This window comes from Bactrocera neohumeralis, unplaced genomic scaffold (assembly GCF_024586455.1).
Source record: "Bactrocera neohumeralis isolate Rockhampton unplaced genomic scaffold, APGP_CSIRO_Bneo_wtdbg2-racon-allhic-juicebox.fasta_v2 cluster10, whole genome shotgun sequence".
In the NCBI taxonomy this organism is placed as follows: Eukaryota; Metazoa; Arthropoda; class Insecta; order Diptera; family Tephritidae; genus Bactrocera; species Bactrocera neohumeralis.
Genome location: NW_026089623.1, coordinates 12,242,814 through 12,266,484, shown reverse-complemented (window position 1 = coordinate 12,266,484; position 23,671 = coordinate 12,242,814). Strand labels below are relative to the sequence as shown.

The 23,671-nt window shown below is 35.8% G+C and overlaps 1 protein-coding gene and 1 pseudogene across 1 annotated transcript in view; one reads left to right on the top strand and one right to left on the bottom strand.

Moving 5' to 3' along the window:
• The window catches only part of LOC126765264 (piggyBac transposable element-derived protein 4-like), a 102,126-nt gene extending 101,308 nt beyond the window's left edge, over nucleotides 1-818 (top strand). The window contains exon 3 of the transcript XR_007668327.1: nucleotides 681-818. The gene's annotated coding sequence lies outside the window, so the exon portion shown is untranslated. The remainder of the gene's footprint in view (nucleotides 1-680) is intronic.
• A 13,326-nt stretch (nucleotides 819-14,144) lies between these two features.
• Nucleotides 14,145-16,133, bottom strand: LOC126765298 (uncharacterized; annotated as a pseudogene).
• Nucleotides 16,134-23,671: the final 7,538 nt, after the last annotated feature.

Below are 23,671 nucleotides of genomic sequence, written 5' to 3'. Positions count from 1 at the left end.
TTTATACCGAATTTCATTGAAATCGGTCTAGTAGTTCCTGAGATATGGTTTTTGGTCCAATTTCTAAAAAAAGCTTGGGTGCAGCTTCCTTCTGCCACTTCTTCCGTAAAATTTAGTGTTTCTGACGTTTTTTGTTAGTCGGTTAACGCACTTTTAGTTATTTTCAACATAACCTTTGTATGGGAGGTGGGCGTGGTTATTATCCGATTTCTTCCATTTTTGAACTGTATATGGAAATGCCTGAAGAAAACGACTCTGTAGAGTTTGGTTGACATAGCTATAGTAGTTTCCGAGATACGTACAAAAACCTTAGTAGGGGGCGTGGCCACGCCCACTTTTCAAAAAAATTACGTCCAAATATGCCCCTCCCTAATGCGATCCCTTGTGCCAAATTTCACTAATATCTTTATTTATGGCTTAGTTATGACACTTTATAGGTTTTCGGTTTCCGCCATTTTGTGGGCGTGGCAGTTGGCCGATTTTGCCCATTTTCAAACTTGACCTTCTTATGGAGCGAGGAATACGTGTACCAAGTTTCATCATGATATCTCAATTTTTACTCAAGTTACAGCTTGCACGGGCGGACAGACGGACGGACGGACAGACAGACATCCGGATTTCAACTCTACTCGTCACCCTGATCACTTTGGTATAAATAACCCCTTATCTGAGTCTTTTAGTTTTAGGACTTACAAACAACCGTTATGTGAACAAAACTATAATACTCGCCTTAGCAACTTTGTTGCGAGAGTATAAAAATAATATAACCGTTGTTTCATTTTTATTATACTCTCGCAACAATGTTGCTAACGAGATATTATAGTTTTGTTCACATAACGGTTGTTTGTAAGTCCTAAAACTAAAAGAGTCAGATATAGGGTTATATATACCAAAGTGATCAGGGCGACGAGTAGAGTCGAAATCCGGATGTCTGTCTGTCCGTCCGTCTGTCCGTCCGTCTGTCCGTCCGTCCGTCCGTCTGTCCGTCCGTCCGTGCAAGCTGTAACTTGAGTAAAAATTGAGATATCATGATGAAACTTGGTACACGTATTCCTTGGCTCCATAAGAAGGTTAAGTTCGAAGATGGGCAAAATCGGCCAACTGCCACGCCCACAAAATGGCGGAAACCGAAAACATATAAACTGTCATAACTAAGCCATAAATAAAGATATTAAAGTGAAATTTGGCACAAAGGATCGCATTAGGGAGGGGCATATTTGGACGCAATTGTTTTTTGAAAAGGTGGGCGTGGCCCCGCCCCCTACTAAGTTTTTTGTACATATCTCGGAAACTACTATAGCTATGTCAACCAAAGTCTACAGAGTCGTTTTCTTCAGGTATTTCTATATACAGTTCAAAAATGGAAGAAATCGGATAATAACCACGCCCACCTCCCATACAAAGGTTATGTTCAAAATCACTAAAAGTGCGTTAACCGACTAACAAAAAACGTCAGAAACACTAAATTTTACGGAAGAAGTGGCAGAAGGAAGCTGCACCCAGCCTTTTTTTAAAAATTTAAAATGGGCGTGGCGCCGCCCACTTATGGACCAAAACCATATCTCAGGAGCTACTACACCGATTTCAATGAAATTCAGTATATAATATTTTCTTAACACCCTGATGACATGTACGAAATATGGGTGAAATCGGTTCACACCCACGCCTTCTTCCAATATAAAGCTATTTTGAATTCCATCTGATGCCTTCTCTGTATAATATATACATTAGGAACCAATGATGATAGCGGAATAAAACTTTACAAAAATACGGTATTTGAAAAATATGTAAATGACGTATAATAAAATCTCGATTATCACTTTACCATGCGAGAGTATAAAATGTTCGGTGCCACCCGAACTTAGCCCTTCCTTACTTGTTTGTTTAGTATTTGCACGAAAATAGCAAATTTTTGAGTTATTACTCTTTTCCTGAAATTTTTTTATATACATAGTGGTATTATTTTGAGTTGTCTCTGTTTAACTGAAAATTCTCACTGGAATTGATAAATATGATTTATAAAATACAGAAAACAATAATTAATATTTATTCATATTCAGTAATTCGAAACAAAACTTATTGCTTATTAAAAAAAATTATCAATGAATTAAACTTAAATTAAGTGTCTATTAAGTTTTTATAGTATGTCTCATAAAAACTCTTTGGAATAATGTTCTCTTTGACCAGGTCTCCTATATCTCGTTTTTTAACTTCTGATAAAGGCAAATTTTCCAAATAAACAGAGCGTAGGCTGAAATAATTAAAAATTGAATTAAAAATTATCGACTGCCACTCGACGCATACGGTTGTTCTCTCAGTGTTTTCGGTGTCTACTTTGTACAGCGCGCCTACGAGCTAATTCGTTTCACGTGTTTTGCAATTAACTTTTTCTTCTTTCTATAGTGATTTTTCTAACTTTTCAATACAGTCAGCTCCAAAGGTAAAATTTTTTCAAAATGTCCCCTGGTGGGACCCAACTGGGAAATAATAGGTTCGCCCTGTTAGATTCTAGTCCCGAACCGAAAAGAAAAAAAACCAAAGCGACAAAACTTGACCTCTTTCCCACTCTACCAACAAAAACAAAAGACCATCCCAAATATTTGGTGGTAAGTGCGATAGACACGAATAAACCTCTTAACAAATACTCCTGTTTCGCAATCCATAAGGCTTTATTAAACATAAGCTCTGAAATAATAAAAATCAGCGAGCTTCGGGACGGAAACCTACTTCTTCTTGTGAAAAACAACATTATCGCCAAAAAGTTCACGTCTACAAAACAACTATTAGGAGTTTGCAACGTCAAAATTGACTTACACAAAAATCTGAACTCTAGCAAAGGAACCATTTACGCTCCTTGCTTAAATGACGTTCCTGACGAAGAAATAGTTGAAAATCTGAAGGAACAGGGTGTGTCATCCATCTACAAATTCCCCAAGTATGTAAATGGTCAATCTGCTCCGAGCGGAGTAGTTCTTCTTACATTCGACTTGTACTACTTACCGGAACAAATCGACATCTCGTGGTACAAAACAAAAGTAAGACCTTACTATGCTAATCCCATGAGGTGCAAAAACTGCCAAGTTCTTGGTCACACCAAAAAACGTTGTAAGAAGCCCCCTGTATGTGACACATGTGCTTTGCCACCCCACCCTCCGCCATGCACCCGTTCCTTTTGCGTAAATTGCTCAGGCAATCACTCATCTTCCAGTAAAGAATGCCCGAAATTTGAACAAATAAAAAAAATAATCGCTATCCAAACAGACAACAAATGCTCATATCGCGAAGCAGTAAACATACATAAATTGCAAACTCCACCAACTTTTACTTCTTCATCTCCCTCATTCTCTAACATATTAAACAACTCAACCAACAAAGACAATGACAATAACAAGAAAACAACAACCCAACCTGAAATTCACACAGTTACTCCCTCTCTCAACTCAAATAATAACATAGAACCAAAGCCAAAAGAAACAAATTCACCAAACTCAACAAACAACATTTACTCATTAAACTCATTACCAACCTCAACGGCAGTCGATGACTCTTCCACGACGACTCTCGACTACACTTCAACGATCCCTTTCATTTCCAACTTTATTACTCACCTTAACAACTCAACCTCCCACTCACTCTCCGCACAAATAGATACTCTCAGTTCTGAATAGACTATGCGTATTCTTCAATGGAATTTGAAAGGTCTATTTAACAACTACGCTGACCTTAATCTCCTTATCAATCAATTTTCACCACACATTATCGGACTACAAGAAACACACCTTCCCGCTAATAAATCAGCTTACACTCCCAACAACTACGTAGGTTACTTTTATAATCTCCCCCGCAATAAAACAGCTAAACAAGGAATAGCCATTTTTATAAAAAAATCTGTTATACATAAACAAATTTCTATTTCCTCCAACATAGCCACCCTAGCAGTGGAAATCGACATAGGCTTTAAATTTTCGGTAATTACGTGCTACATACCACCGCACCAAAATTTTAACTCCAGAGAAATCATAAAGATCGCCGATTCCTTTTCTATACCATTTATAATTTTGGGCGATTTCAACGCCTGGAGCCCTCTTTGGGGTTCTAGTAGTACAAACCGCAGAGGTCAGGGGTTAGAAGACGCCATACTTGCCAAAAGCCTTGTCGTTCTAAATGATGGGCAACCAACACACTTCTCCACACATAATTCGTTCACCCACGTAGACATTGTCCTTTCATCGGCCTCAATTGCTCCTAAACTTTCGTCCCTGACATTAAAAGATTTACATAGTAGTGACCATTTCCCCATCGTAACCACCCTGTCTACTCCCAGTTTATACACCATTAAACCTAGAACAAAATTCTTAACTGAGAAAGCTGATTGGGCTAAGTATTGTTCACTTATCTCCTCTTTTATTCTAGAAAAAGCTATATCTAGCAACATAAACGCGGAAGCATCCACAATAAAATCTGTTATACTCTCAGCTGCACACTTAGCCATTCCCCAAACTAATACTAAACAGTTTTCCACAAAGCTTCCATATTGGTCTAAAATGTTATCTGTGTTAAGAAATAGAAAACAAACGTTATGGGCTACCTACAAACACAACCGAACAATCAACAACTTAATACAATACAAAAAAGCCAATGCCACTTTTCGAAAGGAATTAAAAAATGCAAAAAGACAATCGTTTATAAAATTTACAGCTAACATAAAGCCTACCTCTAGTCCTAAAAAGGTTTGGTCGGACATAAAGATCTGTCGGGCGCATCTAAACACCATAAAATCGATTTTATCCACTCTACACAAGGCCCTATCTATGACCCCAAAGAGATTGCTGAACACTTTGCAAGTTCATGGTCTAATGCTTCTCATAATTCTAATTTCCACATGGATTTCAACTCTCTCAGTAATATAATTATTCCTAAAACTTACCACAACCCGTCACCTTGCCCTACAGCTTCCCTAATCGAATCAGCAATCTCACTTCGCGAATTCGACTCGACTATTTCTACTATGTCGGGTAGCTTTCCAGGGCCGGATAAAATACCGTACCCCCTCCTCAAAAACCTTCCTTATACCCTTAAACTCCGACTCCTATCCTTGTATAACAGAATTTTTGATAAAGGCACCCTTCCACAAGATTGGAAAAAAGCTGCTGTTATACCTATTCCCAAACCTAACAAAAACAGCCCTTCCGTCCCCAACTTTAGACCTATATCCCTAATACCCTGTATATCTAAGGTGCTTGAAAAAATTATATCCGTGAGAATTATGTGGTACGCCAAGAAAAAAGGGTTGATAAGCTCTAACCAGTTCGCATTTCAAAAAGGTCTCGGTGTCATCGACCCACTTCTGTATTTTGAACACTGTGCTTCGACAACGCTCTCCGCAAGAAATCCACCTGTCCGTCCTTAGTCTAGATTTTGAAAAGGCTTTCGACAGAATTGGTGCACATATAGTTTTACGAGAATTAGAACGCTGGTGCGTTGGAGACAAAATCTACAGTTTTGTTAGAGCCTTCCTCCTGAATCGTAAATTTTTTGTCAGCGTAAATAATCAAAACTCTAACATATACCCCTTGCACAATGGCGTGCCACAAGGCTCACCTCTTTCAGTCACCTTATTTATAATTGCTTTTAATGAACTCAGCTCCCTATTATCCCAATACGATACGGTTGAGCATTTAATGTACGCTGATGACGTTCTAATATTTTCCGCTCTCAAAGACCTTACACTAATGACAGAAACTTTCACGAGAATTCTAGATGACATATCCAACTGGTCAAAAACTTCCGGATGTAAAATCTCAGCTAACAAAAGCTCAACCATCCACATCTGCAGAAAACATAAATGCACCTTTCCTATCCTATCCCTTTCTAATACCCAAATTCCTTACACTAATACACTTAGAATACTTGGTATAATTTTTGATAAAAAACTAACTAACAAGAAACATTGTAAATATGTTAGAATAAATTTAATATCTAGACTTAACATTATTCAATATTTATCATCTAAGCACTGTCATATATGTACATATGTCAAATCTTGTAAATATAGTAAAAGCACTGATGTTATCAAAAATTGATTTTGGACTCGCGATATATGGACACTGCGCAAAATCTCACCTCGCATGCATCCAAGCGCCTTACCACACAGCAGTAAGAAGAAGCATACGCGCGTTCCCCACCTCTCCGATCAGAGCCGTTTTAGCCGAAGCAGGCTTACCGAGCATCCAGAAAAGAACTAAATATAATACCATGATGCTTCTACCTAGGATTCTCCATAATAGGAGCAAAACCTTTTTCAACATCCTCGAGACGTCTACAACTAGGATGAATGCATCGAACAAACAGTCCACCCTCATGCAATGCATAGCCCTGATCAACGACCTCAATTTAATATCCACACCCGAATTGCTCGTCAAGCCTGACCATCCACAATGGTTGACTCCTAAACATTCTTTTATAAACACTCTGTCAAAGCACCAGATACTAAAAGAAAGCTCTAACGAATTTTTTCTGCTCTTCAACGAGGCTATTGAGTCTTATAAACCAGAATGAGAACCCATATATACCGACGGGTCGAAAACGGATACTACTACCACGTTTGCAGTGTCAAACGATCAGGGTGTCGCTATTACTGTCGGTGCTTTGCCAACATATTGCTCGGTTTTTACAGCAGAAGCTGCAGCAATTTACGAAGCGGTTCTATTCGCCTCATCAACAGGAGAAAAACATATAATATGTAGCGATAGTAAATCAACCATTGATGCACTTCAAAACTCAGCAAATAATTCATGGCTAATACAGAATATACGCGACAAACTCTTCCATCATGAAAACAGCATAAAAATAATGTGGGTACCAGGGCATGCTGGTATAAAAGGCAATGAGACAGCAGATAAACATGCAAAAGAAGGTAGTAGAGAGCCGTTGGTGTTCTTTCCTCATTTTACTACTAAAGACATCAAAGAACATATAAAAAAATACTGCCATCATATGCATCTCCGAGATTGGACTAGCTACCAACATCACTACAGAGATCAAAACCCAACTGGTGTAAAACCTATCTACCCATCGGACTGCTCATGCCACAACATCAAGACGTTCACTCGTCTTAGAATAGGCCACACTACAAGAACTCACAGCCATATTCTTAACGGTACCGATCAACCAAGCTGTCACCATTGCAACGCTCCCACCCAATTCACCTCATCGATGAATGTCCTGCACTGCATTTATTAAGGAAATCAACCTTTGGGAATAAGAGACCTTCCGACCTTCTCAAGGCAACAAATAGCGATAACATCAATGCCATTAATAAATTTCTTAAACTGTGTAACATCAAAGACATATAACACCACATACAACTAAATAACCTTACTAAATATTTTCTTTTTATCATAATCTTAGTATTAAGAGCCGAAGGCCCTGGTAGCCAGTGCTGATTCTTACAATTGAATTAATTATTTATATAATTAATATATATATAATTAATTCTCTTTTAAATAAATAAATAAAAATAAATGTTGTAAATAGATAGAGAGTCATAACGGTTTTTTTAACGAAAGGCTAGACAAATCACTGAACGATTTTTACAGTGGGTAGAGATGACCACTGCACATTATTTTCTTGCAAAAAACTAAAATTTGGAAATTTTGAGTTGTTACACTTTAACGTAACATGTGCGATATATAAAATATTTTTTAAATCATAAATCAGTACAAATTAACTTAAATAAAAAATAGAATACATTTTAAAAGATGCATTTAGCAATTATGCATTATCTGATTCCCTAATCGAAATTTTTGGTTTCTCACGTTAACTACAGAAATTGCCAAACTTTCACACATTTCTTTCTACTTAAAATCAAAGCAATGTTCACCTATTGACAAAATACAAAAAGACTTTTTCGACTTCCCAATATTTCACGCATATATTTCTTCGTAGTAAAGTGATTTCCCCGGTTGACAATTTTAAAATTTTCGCTGCCGAACCTGCAACTTAGCACCTAGAAGTTTCCTATCTGTAGATGATTGGCCTTCTGGATGTCCAAATTTGAATCTACATATGATTGAAGAATATGGCCTGTCGAATACCCCACAGAATATTGGAGAGTCTAAGGTATCAGTCTGAATCAGCCTATTTCAACAAGAAGCTTCACATTTTCATGAAAGTATGCATAGGTATCGGTGCAGTCTCCGAAGAAATTATTCTGTGTGGGTCAGTTTTGCATATAGCTGCTCTACAAACTGACCAATTACATTCCTTGAAAATAATATTTTTTATTTGTGAAGGGTATTATAGCTTGGGTACAACCGAAGATAACGTTGTTAAATTGTTTAAAAAATTGCAAATATTTCATTGTTACAAATAGCATGGACAAACTTTTCATTGTTTGTGAGGTTGTTGTAGAGGATAAATATAATAAATATGTAGCTCACAGTCTTTGTACACTTCATTTCCTTCTAAGTATGAATAAAATACTTTCATAATAATTGGTCGGTTTTATACTAACAGGTTTCTCCGCTGGTGTATATAACTACAGAACCATTCCCCACTCATTAAGAAATTTTGTTTTATAAAATATAAATGTATAATTTTTGTATAAGTGTATAAATTTGATGTATTAAAATAAAAGTATAACCTGGTGTCACAAATTGCTGCATCACAGCAGTCTATGCACCGCTGCTGCCCCAAATTGCGTCATTCCTACTACCAGAGGGTATCCACTAGTCACTAATGCATGCATGCGCCTTAATATTTCGCACTCCACAGCGCAAGAAAACATATTTTTTATATGGGAAAAACACACGGTCCCTTTTACCTCCTTTCTATTGGCTGCTTTTGATGGCTGTCTTAAAGGTCCATTCACATACAACTTTTCTCGGTTTAGAAAACAAAGGTTATGCTACAATGAACCTTTCAGTGTTTCTCTCTAATAAAAGTAGCGATTGTTGCTTGGAAAATGGTAAAAGCATGATATTTGTCCAACATATTTCTTGGCTTCGCGTCGAAAACTTTTTATCTGAAGCGACTGGATTCGGTAGAGGTCGTTCCTAGCTAACAAACGAGCGGCTGGTTAGTTGTCTCCGAGAACCTGAAAAGTCAGGGCAAACATTTTCGCGCGACGTGTTCCTGTGAGTGGTGCAAGCCGAAAATGCAGCGTTCGTTAGAGCAGAGATATGTGATTAAATTCTGTGTGAAACTCGGTAAACCTGAAACAGAAGCGTTTAATATGATCAAGGCTTACAAAGATGTTAGCGAGAAGTGGTGTGTTTCGGTGTCACCAGGCCTTTTTAGAGGGCCGAACAAAGGTCGCTGACGAAGGCCGTACTGGGAGACCTGTGACTTCGATAAACACCGAAAATGTGACTCGTGTGCGCGAAGTTTTGAACTTAGACCGTCGACTAAGTATTCGTTTAATTGCCCAGATGTTAAATTTATCAAAATCTGTGCTTCACGAGATTGTAACTGAGCACCGAGGAAAGGCAAGCATTTTGAGACGACAGAGGGGATCCAAGCAACATGCACCGCGGCTCTCAAGGCTATTCCGAAGAAAGCCTTCCGTGACGCTTGCAATCGCTCTGGCAGGATACATTGACGCAGAAGGGAGCCTATTTGGAAAACTTTTAAAGAATTGTAACGATTGGTTCAATATATTTTTTTTAAATCGACTCAGTCCTATTACTTTCTGGACACACCCCGGACATCGAACTTTTCTGTCATAACAAATGTCTAATGCAAAGCGAAGCCAAAGCTCTATGTGTATTATTACAGTTGCTCCTGAGTTATTCCTCGTTGTTTTTATTCGCCATAAATTAAATGAAATTATTTAATTTACACCAAAGTTATTCATTTTGTAGAATAACTTACCATTTTTGGCTATCCATTTTCTTACTTTGGTTTGTTTACCTTGTTTTTCACATCATGTGGAAGTTTTTCAATTTGTTTTTAAAGAATAACCACACAATATAAACTCCATAACAAACCGAAGATACTTTTCTTCACATCATCAGTTCTGAAGTTTTCTCAAAATAGGGCAGATAGTCAACTATATTAAAGAAATTTGTATAGTTTCATTTTTATAACGGTCTGAACTTGTAACAGAACTTATGGTTTTAATTTTGCAAAATCTCTTTGGATTTCAGATAATTCAGATTTTTCTGCAAATTTTAACAAAAAGATTATACAAATATACTGGCTAATATATTGTATGATTTGAGACTAATTATGGCACTTTGTAATTTGTGGCAATCGTTCGATATCACCCTTCTGTAATACCAATCCTCTCATAGTTGCAAGGAATACGGGAACCAAGTTTTATCAACATATCTAAACTATGTTCTGAACAGGGTTTATCAAGTTTGCCACGAAGTTTGTAACACCCAGAGGGAAACGTCGGTATAAAGTACATAAATTGTTATATAGTATATAGTAGACGAACTGAATCGATTGAACTGGTTCTTCCGTTTTTGATAAATTGATTTAAAATTTTGTACGTCTCATCCTTCTTTCATTTGTCGGGATGGCGAATATCGGACCATATAGCACATAACTGTCATTCAAACTGACCCATCAAATTTCGTGACAAGAAGTGGCACATTATTATGCAAAGTTTTAAAACCTATATCCGCATTATTACTGTTCTGTGTATGTATAAAGAAATGCTACCATATGTGGTCTATAAAATCTATTTATTTTACTTGATCGATATAGCTGTACGAGTTTGTGAGATAAATGGAACTAACTATGCTACTTTTTACAAAAGTTAAAGCCGTCTTTTATTCCTATACTACAACCCGTAGTAATTTTATATCGCATTTAAATGCGTTCGATAAGTATGGGCATTTAAGATACCCACTACTATTAGCGCTTGCGCAGAAATCCTTGTTATTTGTGATTTGTGTTGTTTAAGTTGAACGTTCAATAAAATGTTGGACTGGCTATATTTGTATTTTTAAGTAAATATAATTAAAATATTCTATCGGAATATATTGTGTTGGATGTGTAATGTGCCCGTCTTGTGTATACCAAACCTTAATTAAGAGAGAGTGAGGTAAATAAAAATATATACACATATATAATTTTATACACTTATCTAAGGTAGTGTTATCACCTTTAAAAAAAAATAATAATAACATATTTTACACGCAATGAATATTTGCCCTCAAACTCCAATAGTGTAAAAGTTAATCTTGCGAGAAATAAAATAATTAAAATTCACTTACCTATGTACGATATGTATAAAAAACCATTCATTTAAGTGCTTGCATACATACATATGAACATATACACATAATTGGGTATAATTTTGGTTCGAAACTTCATATTAGAAACATAAAACATTTTTTCTAATGTGTGTACATACATATGTAAAGAGAAGAGAGTGCTAGAAGTGTATTTTAGGCTCAATTCAACAATCTTAGTTTCCAAAAGTAATCACGCCAATTTAAAAATAGAAGTTAAAAAGTTTTTAAAAAGAAGTAAACCTTAATTTGATTGTTATTTTTTCGCATAATGTGGTTTCTTCAATAAAAGGTTTATGTTATTTGGTAAATTCAGAATATTTTAATAATAAAAGTATTAAATATTCGGATGACAAAGTATTGAATAAAGAAATTAATGTTTCAAAACTTCAATATAAAGAAATTGCTTGGTAACTAAATTATCAAAATGAAAACAAGAAGTTTGACGGAAAATTCACTTATACATCAAGTGCAATAACATTTCTCAGCAAGTAGCAACAGTTGCTAATTGCAAGCGCTTCCACTATTATGGACTGAGTTTTACATAGATCGTGGTTGTTGTTGGAAGTAAAGATTGAATTACCGCAGACTAGACTAGAACCTGTTGGACGTATAAAGTCAACGGTAACAATTGCGGATCGGCGTTTGTCTGCAATGATATTCTACCAAATAATAATGAAATAATTCAACAAAATTTAATAAAATTTCCTTAAAAATTGAAAAGTAAATTTTTCCAGCAAGGTGTCACGTAAGTGTTAGGTTTTCTACATGAAATGTTTTCGTAATAAAGTATGTAATGAAACTGAAATTTTTATTTTTTTATGATCGTTATATTTTGATTTATATTTTTCACTTACAAACTAAGAGTTATTTCATAAATTGTATTTGTTGCTCACAAAATAACAGTGATGCGGTGAGTTTTAAATAACTCTTACGCAATAAAAGTTGAAGAGCAGGCTTTTTCTTTTGCCTTGACAAATAATACTCTCACGTTATTACTTTAAAATCGATTAAAAATCTACAAGTATCGAGAGGCATACACATTTCCTCTTTTCCGGGTCAAATTGTAGAGTGGTGCTCTATTTGTCGTGAAATAGGATCTCTGATACAGTAAGAGACCAAGGCATTCCTTTAATATCACTGTTGTAAGCACACTCGTGTCACAACAAAAAGGCTTTCTATAATTTATATTATTATCTAGTTTGGAACAATCGGTATAGAAGCTTATCCCTGCGACCCGGTCCACATCACTTTTACCCAATCTGCTCTGGTACTGAAGGGAATATTGGGGACCGAATTTAAAATCATTTCTGTAGGAATACCAAACCCCGTTACATTTGGTAGAAACGGAAACTTACCAATTATCTTAAAATTTCCCTTATACCAGTCAACTAATAAGGATGATTCCCTCAGTCTAAGAGCTGATTTCGCTGCCAGTGGTTTACAAAACAAGTATGTTTGGAATATATGTAAAACAATGTTTAGTTCCTGACTTGACGTAGTTGGAAGAGCTCGACTGATGCAAATATTAGCTGGTCTTTGTATAATTTCCATTCGACTTACCTCGTTTTTATTTTTATATATTGGCATACCATAATCGGCTTTTTGAAACACAGAGATTTCTTCGGACGGAACTTCGTTAAAGCTCCCAACGTTCAAATTATTGTCCTGTCCATGCGCATCTGTTAAAATTTTTTGCCAAGAGGTTCGGAGATGTCCAAATCCTATGGCATTAGGCTGGATGTTTTTTTTTACCTCCATAGATTTTTCATTTTTTGTTACCACAGGCCACTGTGATTTTTCTGTGGATTTTCCTTTAGAATACGCATGCTACAAAACAGCCAGTATTTCTGGGTTTCTAAGTTAAAAAAAAAGGAGAGATTAAATAGTGTGAAGACTTTTGAACTTGTTGTGAGCTTTTGCCCGCTTTTTGTATATAAATTACTTTGACTTTCCTCCAAAACGCGCGCATTTAATAAAGGTTACTAACCTCTATTATGTTGTTCTGAGACCGTTGCAATAAAGCCGCTAATGAAACCTAAGATCGCGCCGATTCAAAAGAATTTAAACTTTTTACGGCCCTATATGCATTGTTACTTCGTCTCCACCGTCTTGTGTCTTGTGGTTATCCATTGGTAGGCCTGAAGACCATACACTGGATGCCGTCCAGTTGTGATTTCGCTTTTGAAGATATCCAACGCTATGCACCGATTGTATCATTAGTTTCCTACATTGCGACGTTTCTGTCGCATTCTCTATCTCATTACAAAAAGATTTCTTAGAATTTATTTTTGCTTTCCTAACCCTTTTAGTATGACTTTATAAGGGTGTTTTATTGGTCCCAATTAGAAAGCTGCAGGTTAGACACTCGTGCCGAAAACATAATCAAATCAACTCGGCTGATCATACACAACATTGTTGATCACGTCAAGTACAGATCATCGTTAACTGGTTTGATGAAACTCGAATAATTTATTTTTCGGCAACCAGGACAGAGTAAATCACCTCGGTTTAAATCAAGTAATATCAGCTACGTGCGTTGCTTCAATCGAACCAATATATTACTCGATTAATGTAGTATTAATTCCAATCATGTGAGGCCTAAAAAAATGGATGAACTTTGAATAACAGCACATGCTGGAAGCTTCCGATGCGCACATATGTACATCGAAATGTATCTTTGTACAGTAAATCGGAGTATTAGATATAATATACCGGACCGGAAAATTCACCCCCTAATGAAGAAATTCACGACGTGAAATATTAACATTTATTTAATTTTATACTTACAAAATAAGAATTCTTTACATTATTTGTTTGGCACGATTGTCACCGGTTCCCTTGCCGCTCCAATAGCTTTGCCAACAAACCATAGTAAATATGTAGGTATGTTTAGGGAAGAATTTAGTATACCATCCCAGGATTTCGGGAATAAAATGGGTATGGTCGGATAGAGGAGATTCTCCAGATCACGAATATATATGGTTATAGCCGCAGGAAGCTTATAGTTTTCGAGATATGCGCGTTTTAAGTTGAAAATTTGCAATATTTTAATTACATATTTTCGATATATAAAATTAATTTTGCACTTATATTTTTCACTTTTATATACACTAACACATCACTTATTCATTTGCACACATTTATTTTATATAATATAGTGCAAAAATAGCTTTTAATACGCATTTAAATTATTGTTGAATTTGATTATTTAAGAATAACAAATGAATTACAAACTGTCATATAATCAGTGTTACCTTATCAACATCATTTGTAAAATAACTAAATGAAATAAAGGGCACAGATTATACCCCAAATACGAAAATCAACAACCTATAAAAAACAATAACCCTGGTCGGTCCAACACCAGGGTGTATCAGAATTTTTTCGCGTTGAACATAAAATATAAAGAAATTATTTAAATTTAATAAAACAAACGTGTATTAAGGCTTGTATATAAATTTTATTGCCTCTAATAATTTGACGAAAGGATCTTCGTGTCTGTTGGCCACATTTTTCCGCCAAACATTCTCAAAAATTAGGTCGGCGAAGTTTTCGGGATTGTTGTGGTTGTCCCTCGCAAAAAACCTTTTAATCACACGCCACTGGGACTCTATACGCTGCGTATGCGTTCCATCTGCAGCCACAAATGGATTGTCCAAATCGCTGTGATTTACTTTTCGGTGCTCATACCCGTGATTCGCCAAACCATCGTACGCCTTCCAGCAATCTGTGCTTAATGTAGTTCCTGGCGCAACATGCTTCTTAATCAGGGGTATGAGCACCTCCGCAGACCTAACATTATCTGGGCATACCTCCAGCCGCAGGTCGTCGCTCCCATCCTCAATCATCCCCAACACCCAGTGACCTTCCACACTCCTGCCTAAAATGAGAAAAACATATAAGTAAGTACCTAATATTGTATATTTTTAACCTTACCTTTATTAAATTTCCTCTTCCCGAATTTGCTTTCATCAATTTGGACCTTTTTGCCAGGGCCACCTATTTTACCTACCGCCTTCTGATTTTCCACTTGTTATAAAACTACCGCTTCGCGACAGTAATTATACCAGTCACATATGGTAGCGCTAGATAAAATAGATTCCCTGACAATACTGTTTTTCCTTACTACGTCATGCGACCAGTGCGATGCGTAGCAAAACATTAAGTAAAAAACTTGTGGTAATGGTATTCTAACATTTTCCAGCCAGGTGCCCGTGGATCGAGATATTCCGGAACGCATTCGGCAAGATCCTTTTCGGCACCTAAACGTACCGACGGTGCTATTTCCCGTCATGGAGAGCACCATCGGCAGTCTATGCACCCTGCAAGTCCTTCCTCTGGCAATGAGACCCTCCTCTTCGCAGAATAATATGCAGCTCTCCTTTGTTTGAAATGTGTTGAATATTTTTGAAATATTCCACATTCTCTTCACCTCTGACACGCTCAATTTGTTTGATTTGCGAACATTTATAGTCGCTTCTTGTTTCAGATCTACATATAATTGTAACAAAGTATTAGAAACAATGATTTAAATATTCTTTTCAATATTTAATTTATCATACCTGATGAATTATTTTCCATTTTTTTCAAAAATATTTCCGTAATTTTAATAAAAATTAATATAATTATATGTCCACACAACTTAATCTTCCAAACACGAAATAATTATAAAAATGCCAAATAAAAGCAACGGTACTTTGCTTTAAAAGTAGCAGTACTTATATCCGTTAGATCGCATTGATGTTAGAGTGGTTGTTATGCCCTCAATGACATTGCTACTTCTTTGCGCAGAACTCCTTTTTGCGTGGGCGGCCTTCGGCCGCGCTTCAAAAAAATAACCCTGGTCGGTCCAACACCGGGGTGAACCAAATTTTTTTCTCGTAGAACTCCTTTTTGCGTGGGCGGCCGCGCTTCAAAAACAATAACCCTGGTCGGTCCAACACCGGGTATATAAATTTTTTTTCTCCCGTAGAACTCATTTTTACATTGGCAGCCACTTAAATTTTTTATAATTTTTTTAATATTTATCAACGATTATGTTTCCTGTATTTAGGGTATAATATTACTTTATATATATATTTTTTTTTTTTATTTTAGTTTGTAAGTATTTTACTATAGTAACACTGATTATTTGCCACATTTATTTTTACAAATGATGTCGATAAGGTAACACTGATTATATGACAGTTTGTAATTCATTTGTTATTCTCAAATAATCAAATTCAACAATAATTTAAATGCGTATTAAAAGCTATTTTTGCACTATATTACATAAAATAAATGTGTGCAAATGAATAAGTGATGTGTTAGTGTATATAAAAGTGAAAAATATAAGTGCAAAATTAATTTTATATATCGAAAATATGTAATTAAAATATTGCAAATTTTCAACTTAAAACGCGAATAACTCGAAAACTATAAGCTTCCTGCGGCTATAACCATATATATTCGTGATCTGGAGAATCTCCTCTATCCGACCATACCCATTTTATTCCCGAAATCCTGGGATGGTATACTAAAGCCGACCCAAGAACTATATTACCAATTTTGTATTTTCTGGTATTTGCCAGTTTGCGTGGTATTGACTTTTCCCTTCCAGAAGAATCATCCGAAAGTTGTTCAATTTATGATTTTTAGCTTTTGCCTCCGTCGCGAAAAGACGCTTGTAGACATAGGCATGTTCGATGAAAAGTTATAGAATCTGTTTTTATGAATGAAGCGAAGTCGCTTGCTGATTGTGCGCCTGCGTTTATGAAAAAAAATATTTTTGTTGTAGGATTTACCACGTCTGTGCTTCGCCAATTCGGCTGCCATTTAGACTTGTAATGGTAAAGTTATTTTAGACGATTGTTGTTCTTATACAACCTTGTTTAAATTATTTGTTTGTTATGTAACGTGTTTTTCAATAGCTACGCTACAAAAGTAGCTTTCACACGAATAAAGAATTTCATTGATAATGTCGAAAAACATTGTTTGAAATTTATTTTTAAAAGATTATCTCTTTCAAATGTTGGCCGCGGCTACATCTCAGATAGTCCATCCGTTGTCCAATTTTCGAGCATTTCAACTGGTATTTGGAGAATGACACGTGCGATACTTTAGACTTTACATATCCCCACAGAAAAAAGTCTAATGGTGTGATATAGCTTGATCTTGGTAGCCAATCGACTGGCCCAAAACGAGAAATTATTTGCTCACCAAACAATAAATTCAGCGATAGATTCTATGTTCGGGAAGTGCCGCCGTCTTGTTGAAACCAAATGTCGCCGAGATCACGAGCTTCAATTTCAGACATCAAATAGTCGGTTATCATGGCGAAAATGTCGCCATTGAATATGGACCGATGATTCCACCAGCCCACAAACCGAACCGTTGTTTTTTCTGGACGAAATGGCAGCTCTTAAATCTCTTCAATTGTTCTTCGTCCCAAATACGGCAATTTTGCTTGTTGATATGCAAATTGCTGAAAAAAAATTTGGCGTCAGATTTTCTTGGAACTTTTCAAGAGCCCATGAGCGGAGCGGTGTCGCTTGTGAAGGTCGAGCGACTTCAGTTCTTGCAAAAATTGTATTTTGTACGCTTTCAATTTAAGATCTTAATTCTCAGATACGGGTGCTATATTTTCTTCACTGGGTACTGAACGTGGTCCATTCGGTTGAATTCAATAATTATTCAATAATGAATGCTAGGTCTCAATATTGATAATGTTGTTGCGAATCGTACGCTCAGTAGGTCGATTATGTTGACCGTAAGTTGAGCGAAACGCGCGAGACATATTCTATACAACATAATACTGAAAGAAACTATTTTAACACGACTTACGCGAAGATATACCTCCACTTGGATCACCAGTTACAATATATGCATTAGGGTGTCCCAGCCAACAAGGGCGACATTTTTTTTTCGAATTTACTTACGCATTCCCGCGATTTTTTTTACATTTGATCCTAATAACTCAAATAATAAATATTATTGCGATTGAATAACGATAACCCGTGCCGACTTGACGTTATACTTGAAATATGAAAGTTAGTATGGAAACTTTGTAGGGATTGCGGATTAAAATATTTATGTAGTCAATAATACACCGTTTTACATATATTTTATATTTATTGAGTATTTATAAATAACATTATATTATTATTTACTAAATTTTCTTTTCAAAGTTTTCTTTTTACAATCCGGATATATCTGTCTGTGTTCTTGAACGCAACGTAACAAAAATTGCGTTTGTTCCTCGTCGACGGTGAATAAGCCATGAAAGTCTTGTATAAACTTAACCGCTCTTTCAGAGGTATCGTTAACTGCTCTCAGTGTGTAAACCTTCTTTTTAGCATATTTTAACGAAGCATTATTTGGCCGTGTAGTTGGAGACTCATTAAGAAAGCTATCATAAACTATTTTAAGTCGATTGAATAAAGATTTGTTTTTTATTGAAACAAAGTCATCGATGTTTTTCTCTGAAATAAAATGCGACAGTTAACATAAAATAAAACAAATAAAAACTAAAGTTATTGACTCTCATACTAACCGTAAAGTGGACCACAAAGTTCGTCTTTCGATGGTATGTATCGTTTACCGTTGGCCGATGGATATTCTTTAGTTAAGTTAGCAACTATCTTTACTTTAGTTTCTTGGTCAACGTCATCGTCAAATAGAGACAAGACAGACACTTCATCTGTCAAATACCATAAATGCTGGCAAAACTTTTGTAAAGCTGCCTTTGAGATATTTTTATCGATTATTTCGTAAGCCTTCATGGCTTTTAAAAAGCATAAGTCTTGGAATGGTGCTTTAACAGCTAAAATACATTGCAGCCAAGGCTTGACGTAAGATGTCACGATGAACAGGCAGACGTCTAACAAAGCTGCCTTATCCTTATTTGAAATTCGTAATTGAGAGCTAAGTAATGAAATTTTTAATGAATAAATTGCTCTTGCCATCCATCGGGCTTGGTGCATTGCCCCTGGAGGCCGGATTCTAATTTTGTTCTGTGTATCTCCGCGAAGAAATATTATTGAAAGCTCAATTAATTCTCGATAATCATCTCTAGCGATTTCTTTAGTCAATTCAGCTTGGTAAAATGCTAATAGTTTATCAATTTCTGATCTACTCAGGCATGATAACTTTTCAGTACTGACCTGTATTTTCTGCGAATCGATATTTTTCCAGTTTTCTCGAAACTTTTTGAATGAAGGTATATCAGGGCTTGTAGTTACCTGAGGAAATTTAGCTTCAAATACACCTTTTAGTACCAATTCGTAGATATGATGACGGCAAGCAAAAATAAGCATATCTCTGTCTAATATCTGTTCTAGAAGCACACAGGCCCCATTAATACGACCTGTGTTTGAAGCCGTTGTATCACAACAAAGGATCTGCACTTTATCTTCAAGATTCCAGTCAATGATAGAATTCCAAACTGCCTGTGCCTGTTCGCATCCTGAAGAACTGTCCAATTTTGGCACAGAAATGAGTTGTTCTTTATTATCATACGAAATAACTAATGGGAGACGTTCTTCTTTATATTTACGTGTACCTAAAGCCGGTACCAGTTTTCCATCCCAGTGAACAGTTACAGTATCCGGAGCCTCGTTTTGAAAATAAACCTTAATAGCTTCTGCACGCTCTTTTCGCTTTTCCTTGCGAATTCTTTGAATGGAAGACTTGCTAATAGGAAATTCGTCAGTGTTATGTCCAAGTGCCTCAATAGTCGCTTCAATAATAAACACAGAATGTCGCATACTTAACTGACACCTATCTAATGCTGCCACTAATTTGGGAGTAGTGAAATTTTTTCTTATATCAGTTTTACTAGTACCGGGCTGTGTCGTCTCAGTTGGAATGGACAGATTTTCTTGTAGATCAGTTTCTTCAGAATCGGAAGATACATTTTCTTGTAGGGGCACAGAAGATGATGTCGAAGAAGTTAATGATGAAACATATTTAGCCCGCCTCTTTTGCTCTTCAAGGTTTCTAAGACGTGACTTCTCCTCCTTTTCTGTAAATTTTTTGTCCACTCCAGCCAAGTGACCAAGTTGTCTCTGTAGCTGCAAGAAGACTCTATCTTCATTTATCTTTATTAACTGTAGCGCATCCGCGTGTGCAATATCAAACAAGTTATCCAAATTTGTAACAAACTTTTGTCGACGCTGCTCAAAAACTGGTTGTGTTTTGTTTGCATTTTTTTGTAAATCTCGCCAAACTTGGTACAAGGTTACAAATTTCTTAACACAGTCAGGAATAGATTTAATCGGTATACGTGCCTTTTCCCAATAGATAATACATTCACGAATAGTAAGGTTAGCACTTTCATTGACACTTAAATTCACTTCGCGAATATTATAGAACAAAACTGAAAGTACTTGTCCATTAGAGGGAAGTTTTGACCCTGTTATTTGATGTTTGACGTCTCCTATTAAAAATATTCCCTTTTTATAACTACGTAATTCCACTGACATGTTGACCGAACAAAGACAATGCGTTTACTAATAAAATAAACAAGCAAAAACAAGCTCATCGATACATGAGCTCCCGCGCGCCTTAGTATTCTAGTACCGACATGTTTCGATGCAAGTCGGCACGCTCTACCGTAGTTCTAAATAGACGAAACTTTTTTTATAATTAATTATACATTATTTAAAAAAAATAAGAGGGTATGCGTTGCAAAAATCCAAAAAAATTTTTTTGGGACACCCTAATATGCATATATTATCTATATAGAACAGTGCGCATATACTGATAAGCAGAGCGGATATTTCATTAGACATGCATATTGGTTATTTAAAACATAAAAGCATGTTTCAAAAATTGTGCATATTAACTCTTTTCGGGCCCTATAAGAAATCACTAATAGGGTTGAAATTATATACAGTTTGAATCCCTTAAGTAGTAATTCGTACCCTGATTTTTGGCAATAATAAAAGCATTAACAACTGCGACATCCATAAAGTGAAAAAGTATTCCGTGCCACCATTTGCGGCTTTTCCTATTCAGTTCATAGTATTTCTTTATCTGATCTAACTTGCCAACGTTATTCATGTGCATATTATAATCGTGTATAATTTTCCGCTTATCGATTTCTCGTCAAGAATCATCGCTTTGGCCTTGTTTCACATTAATAAATTTATTCGGGTCATGGAAGCCAGATAAAGCTGTAACCGCTATTTTATCAATCCACTTCGTGAAGATTAATCCTGAATCGCTTGTTTGCAAATCATATTCTCCCTTTTTTAATTGCTTATCCAGCTTGATATTGATTGGAAGAAACTTTAAATTTTATAGCACTGTTCCGCAGCTATTTATCAGCCGCTTTTTCAGTTCCAGAATGTGATTGTAAGAAGTAAATATTATCGAAGTACACCTTATGATTTTTTCCACCAAAATTTGAAATTAATTCTCGACCAGCTCTCCTTTTTTACCTGTATCCTCTTTTTATTGGCTTCTTCGGCTTGTACTACTAAATTAGAGTTGAACGACCTACCAAAACAGTCAATTCTATAAAAAACAAACTCTGAATTATCTGTCTTGTAGAATGCCATTGAAACCATTGATTCGTCTACCGAAATATATTCGGCCGCATTGAAGCATAATTTTAATCTTTCTAGCAACATATCTAAAAACGGTTGAACTTTGTACAGTTTGTTGAAAATTGGTGATCCTCTTTTTGGCATTATTCAAGAATCGTTCAAATGTAAATTGGCCAAAAGCCAGTCGAATCTTTTGACAGGCATTAATTTCGATATATACCCGTCATTCAGTTCTGGACGAGATGACCAGTAGTCTCGATAACTGGCATGGGGTTTTATTCCCATCAAAAAGTTGATTTCAAGAAAAACACGAGTTTCTAACGCATTTGTTGCAATGTAGGGCTTACAGGTTTGTTCAGCAGACAAATTATCGTGGGATAGCATGTTTTCAATAATATCAGTAGGCCCCTGTCTCGCGCTCGCAAATACTTTTCGCGGTTCCACAAAATTTGATGATTACTTATTACCTCAACTGGAGAAACTTCGTCGTCGCTTTCGAAAATTTCTTGCGAATTATCTGTTCTGCTCCATTTTTCATTGCAATCCTTCTCAATCTCGCTTTCAATTACGCAATCAAAGACTTCCCGAATATTTTGGCCGTCGAATACATCAACTGCGCCCACAATTGAATCAGTATCTGATGGAATTTATGCTAAATCAGTTTCCTCGTCGATCGATTCCAATAAGTAGGAAATAACAGTGTCCTTAAGTTTGATAGCCTTTGTACGTACATATACTATGCGCAATAGTGCAATTTTTATCCCACGAACATTCACCAAATCAACGATTTTCGTATATTTTTATTTCACTGGGTGAGTAATAATTTTGTTGAACACTATTTTGCGAAATTTGCAGTATACCAAACTTGGCTTCATTGACAAAATATGATAAATGGCGGGAAACACTTTTAAAGATTCATTATTGCACTCTTTTCGTCTATGAAAAACATATAGAATTATGTCTTTCGCACACTTGATATAATTTTTTTTAGTAAAGTATGGGCTCAAATTTGCCTATAAATGTGGTATAAGAACAACACCAGCGGACACAAAATGTAGGAAAAATATTCAAAGAAGTGCTATAGTTTTTATACCACCGTGGCGGAAAGAATTAATGTACCTAAACATTACCAAATTAGTTTTACGTGTCATTTATAATGCCGACGGAAAAGAAATCATTGTGCGGGTTGTCGGCTATTTTCGAGCTCGTTACAAATGTTGCTCTCTTCTTGGAACAACTCGTTCCCTTCGATGTTTTCTAGGAGATCCGGATCCTTCGATTATTTATTATCTTCATTGCCATTTTAATTGACAATAAGACAAAAAAATAATAAATTTAATTTAATGTAATATGAAGACTAATGTACCATTTCCCAAGGAAATAACATTTAATAGTTTTTAGATTGGAATTGGGTTTGATATAATCTATATATTATTCTAAGTTAAGGCGCTTATTTTCAGAGATCTACAAAACGTACAGAGACAAATAATACATCAAATTAAAGTGTGCGATCTGAAACTTTGCACAAATTTTACAGATTTTAAATTCATTGAACCACTTTTGATATATTTGCGTTTAAAGTTCTTCAATTTTTACATTAAGCTAATATAAGCAGCGCTTCTACAGAAAAGAGCATATATGTAAGAGAAGGAATAATTACAAATGTTTCTGTCATTTGCTTTCGTTACATACATACCCACATACGCGAAGGCGCAAGTGCGAAATCTAACAACAAAAATGTTGTCTGCTCGGTAGCAAAATGACAATAAGCATAGATAACTTGGTACGAGACTCTTTGGTTCGAGAGAGAGCTGTCAAAACTCGCATTTTTTATAACATTTGCCAATGATGCCACTGCTGAAAAATATTAACTTGGGTATTTAATAATTTATA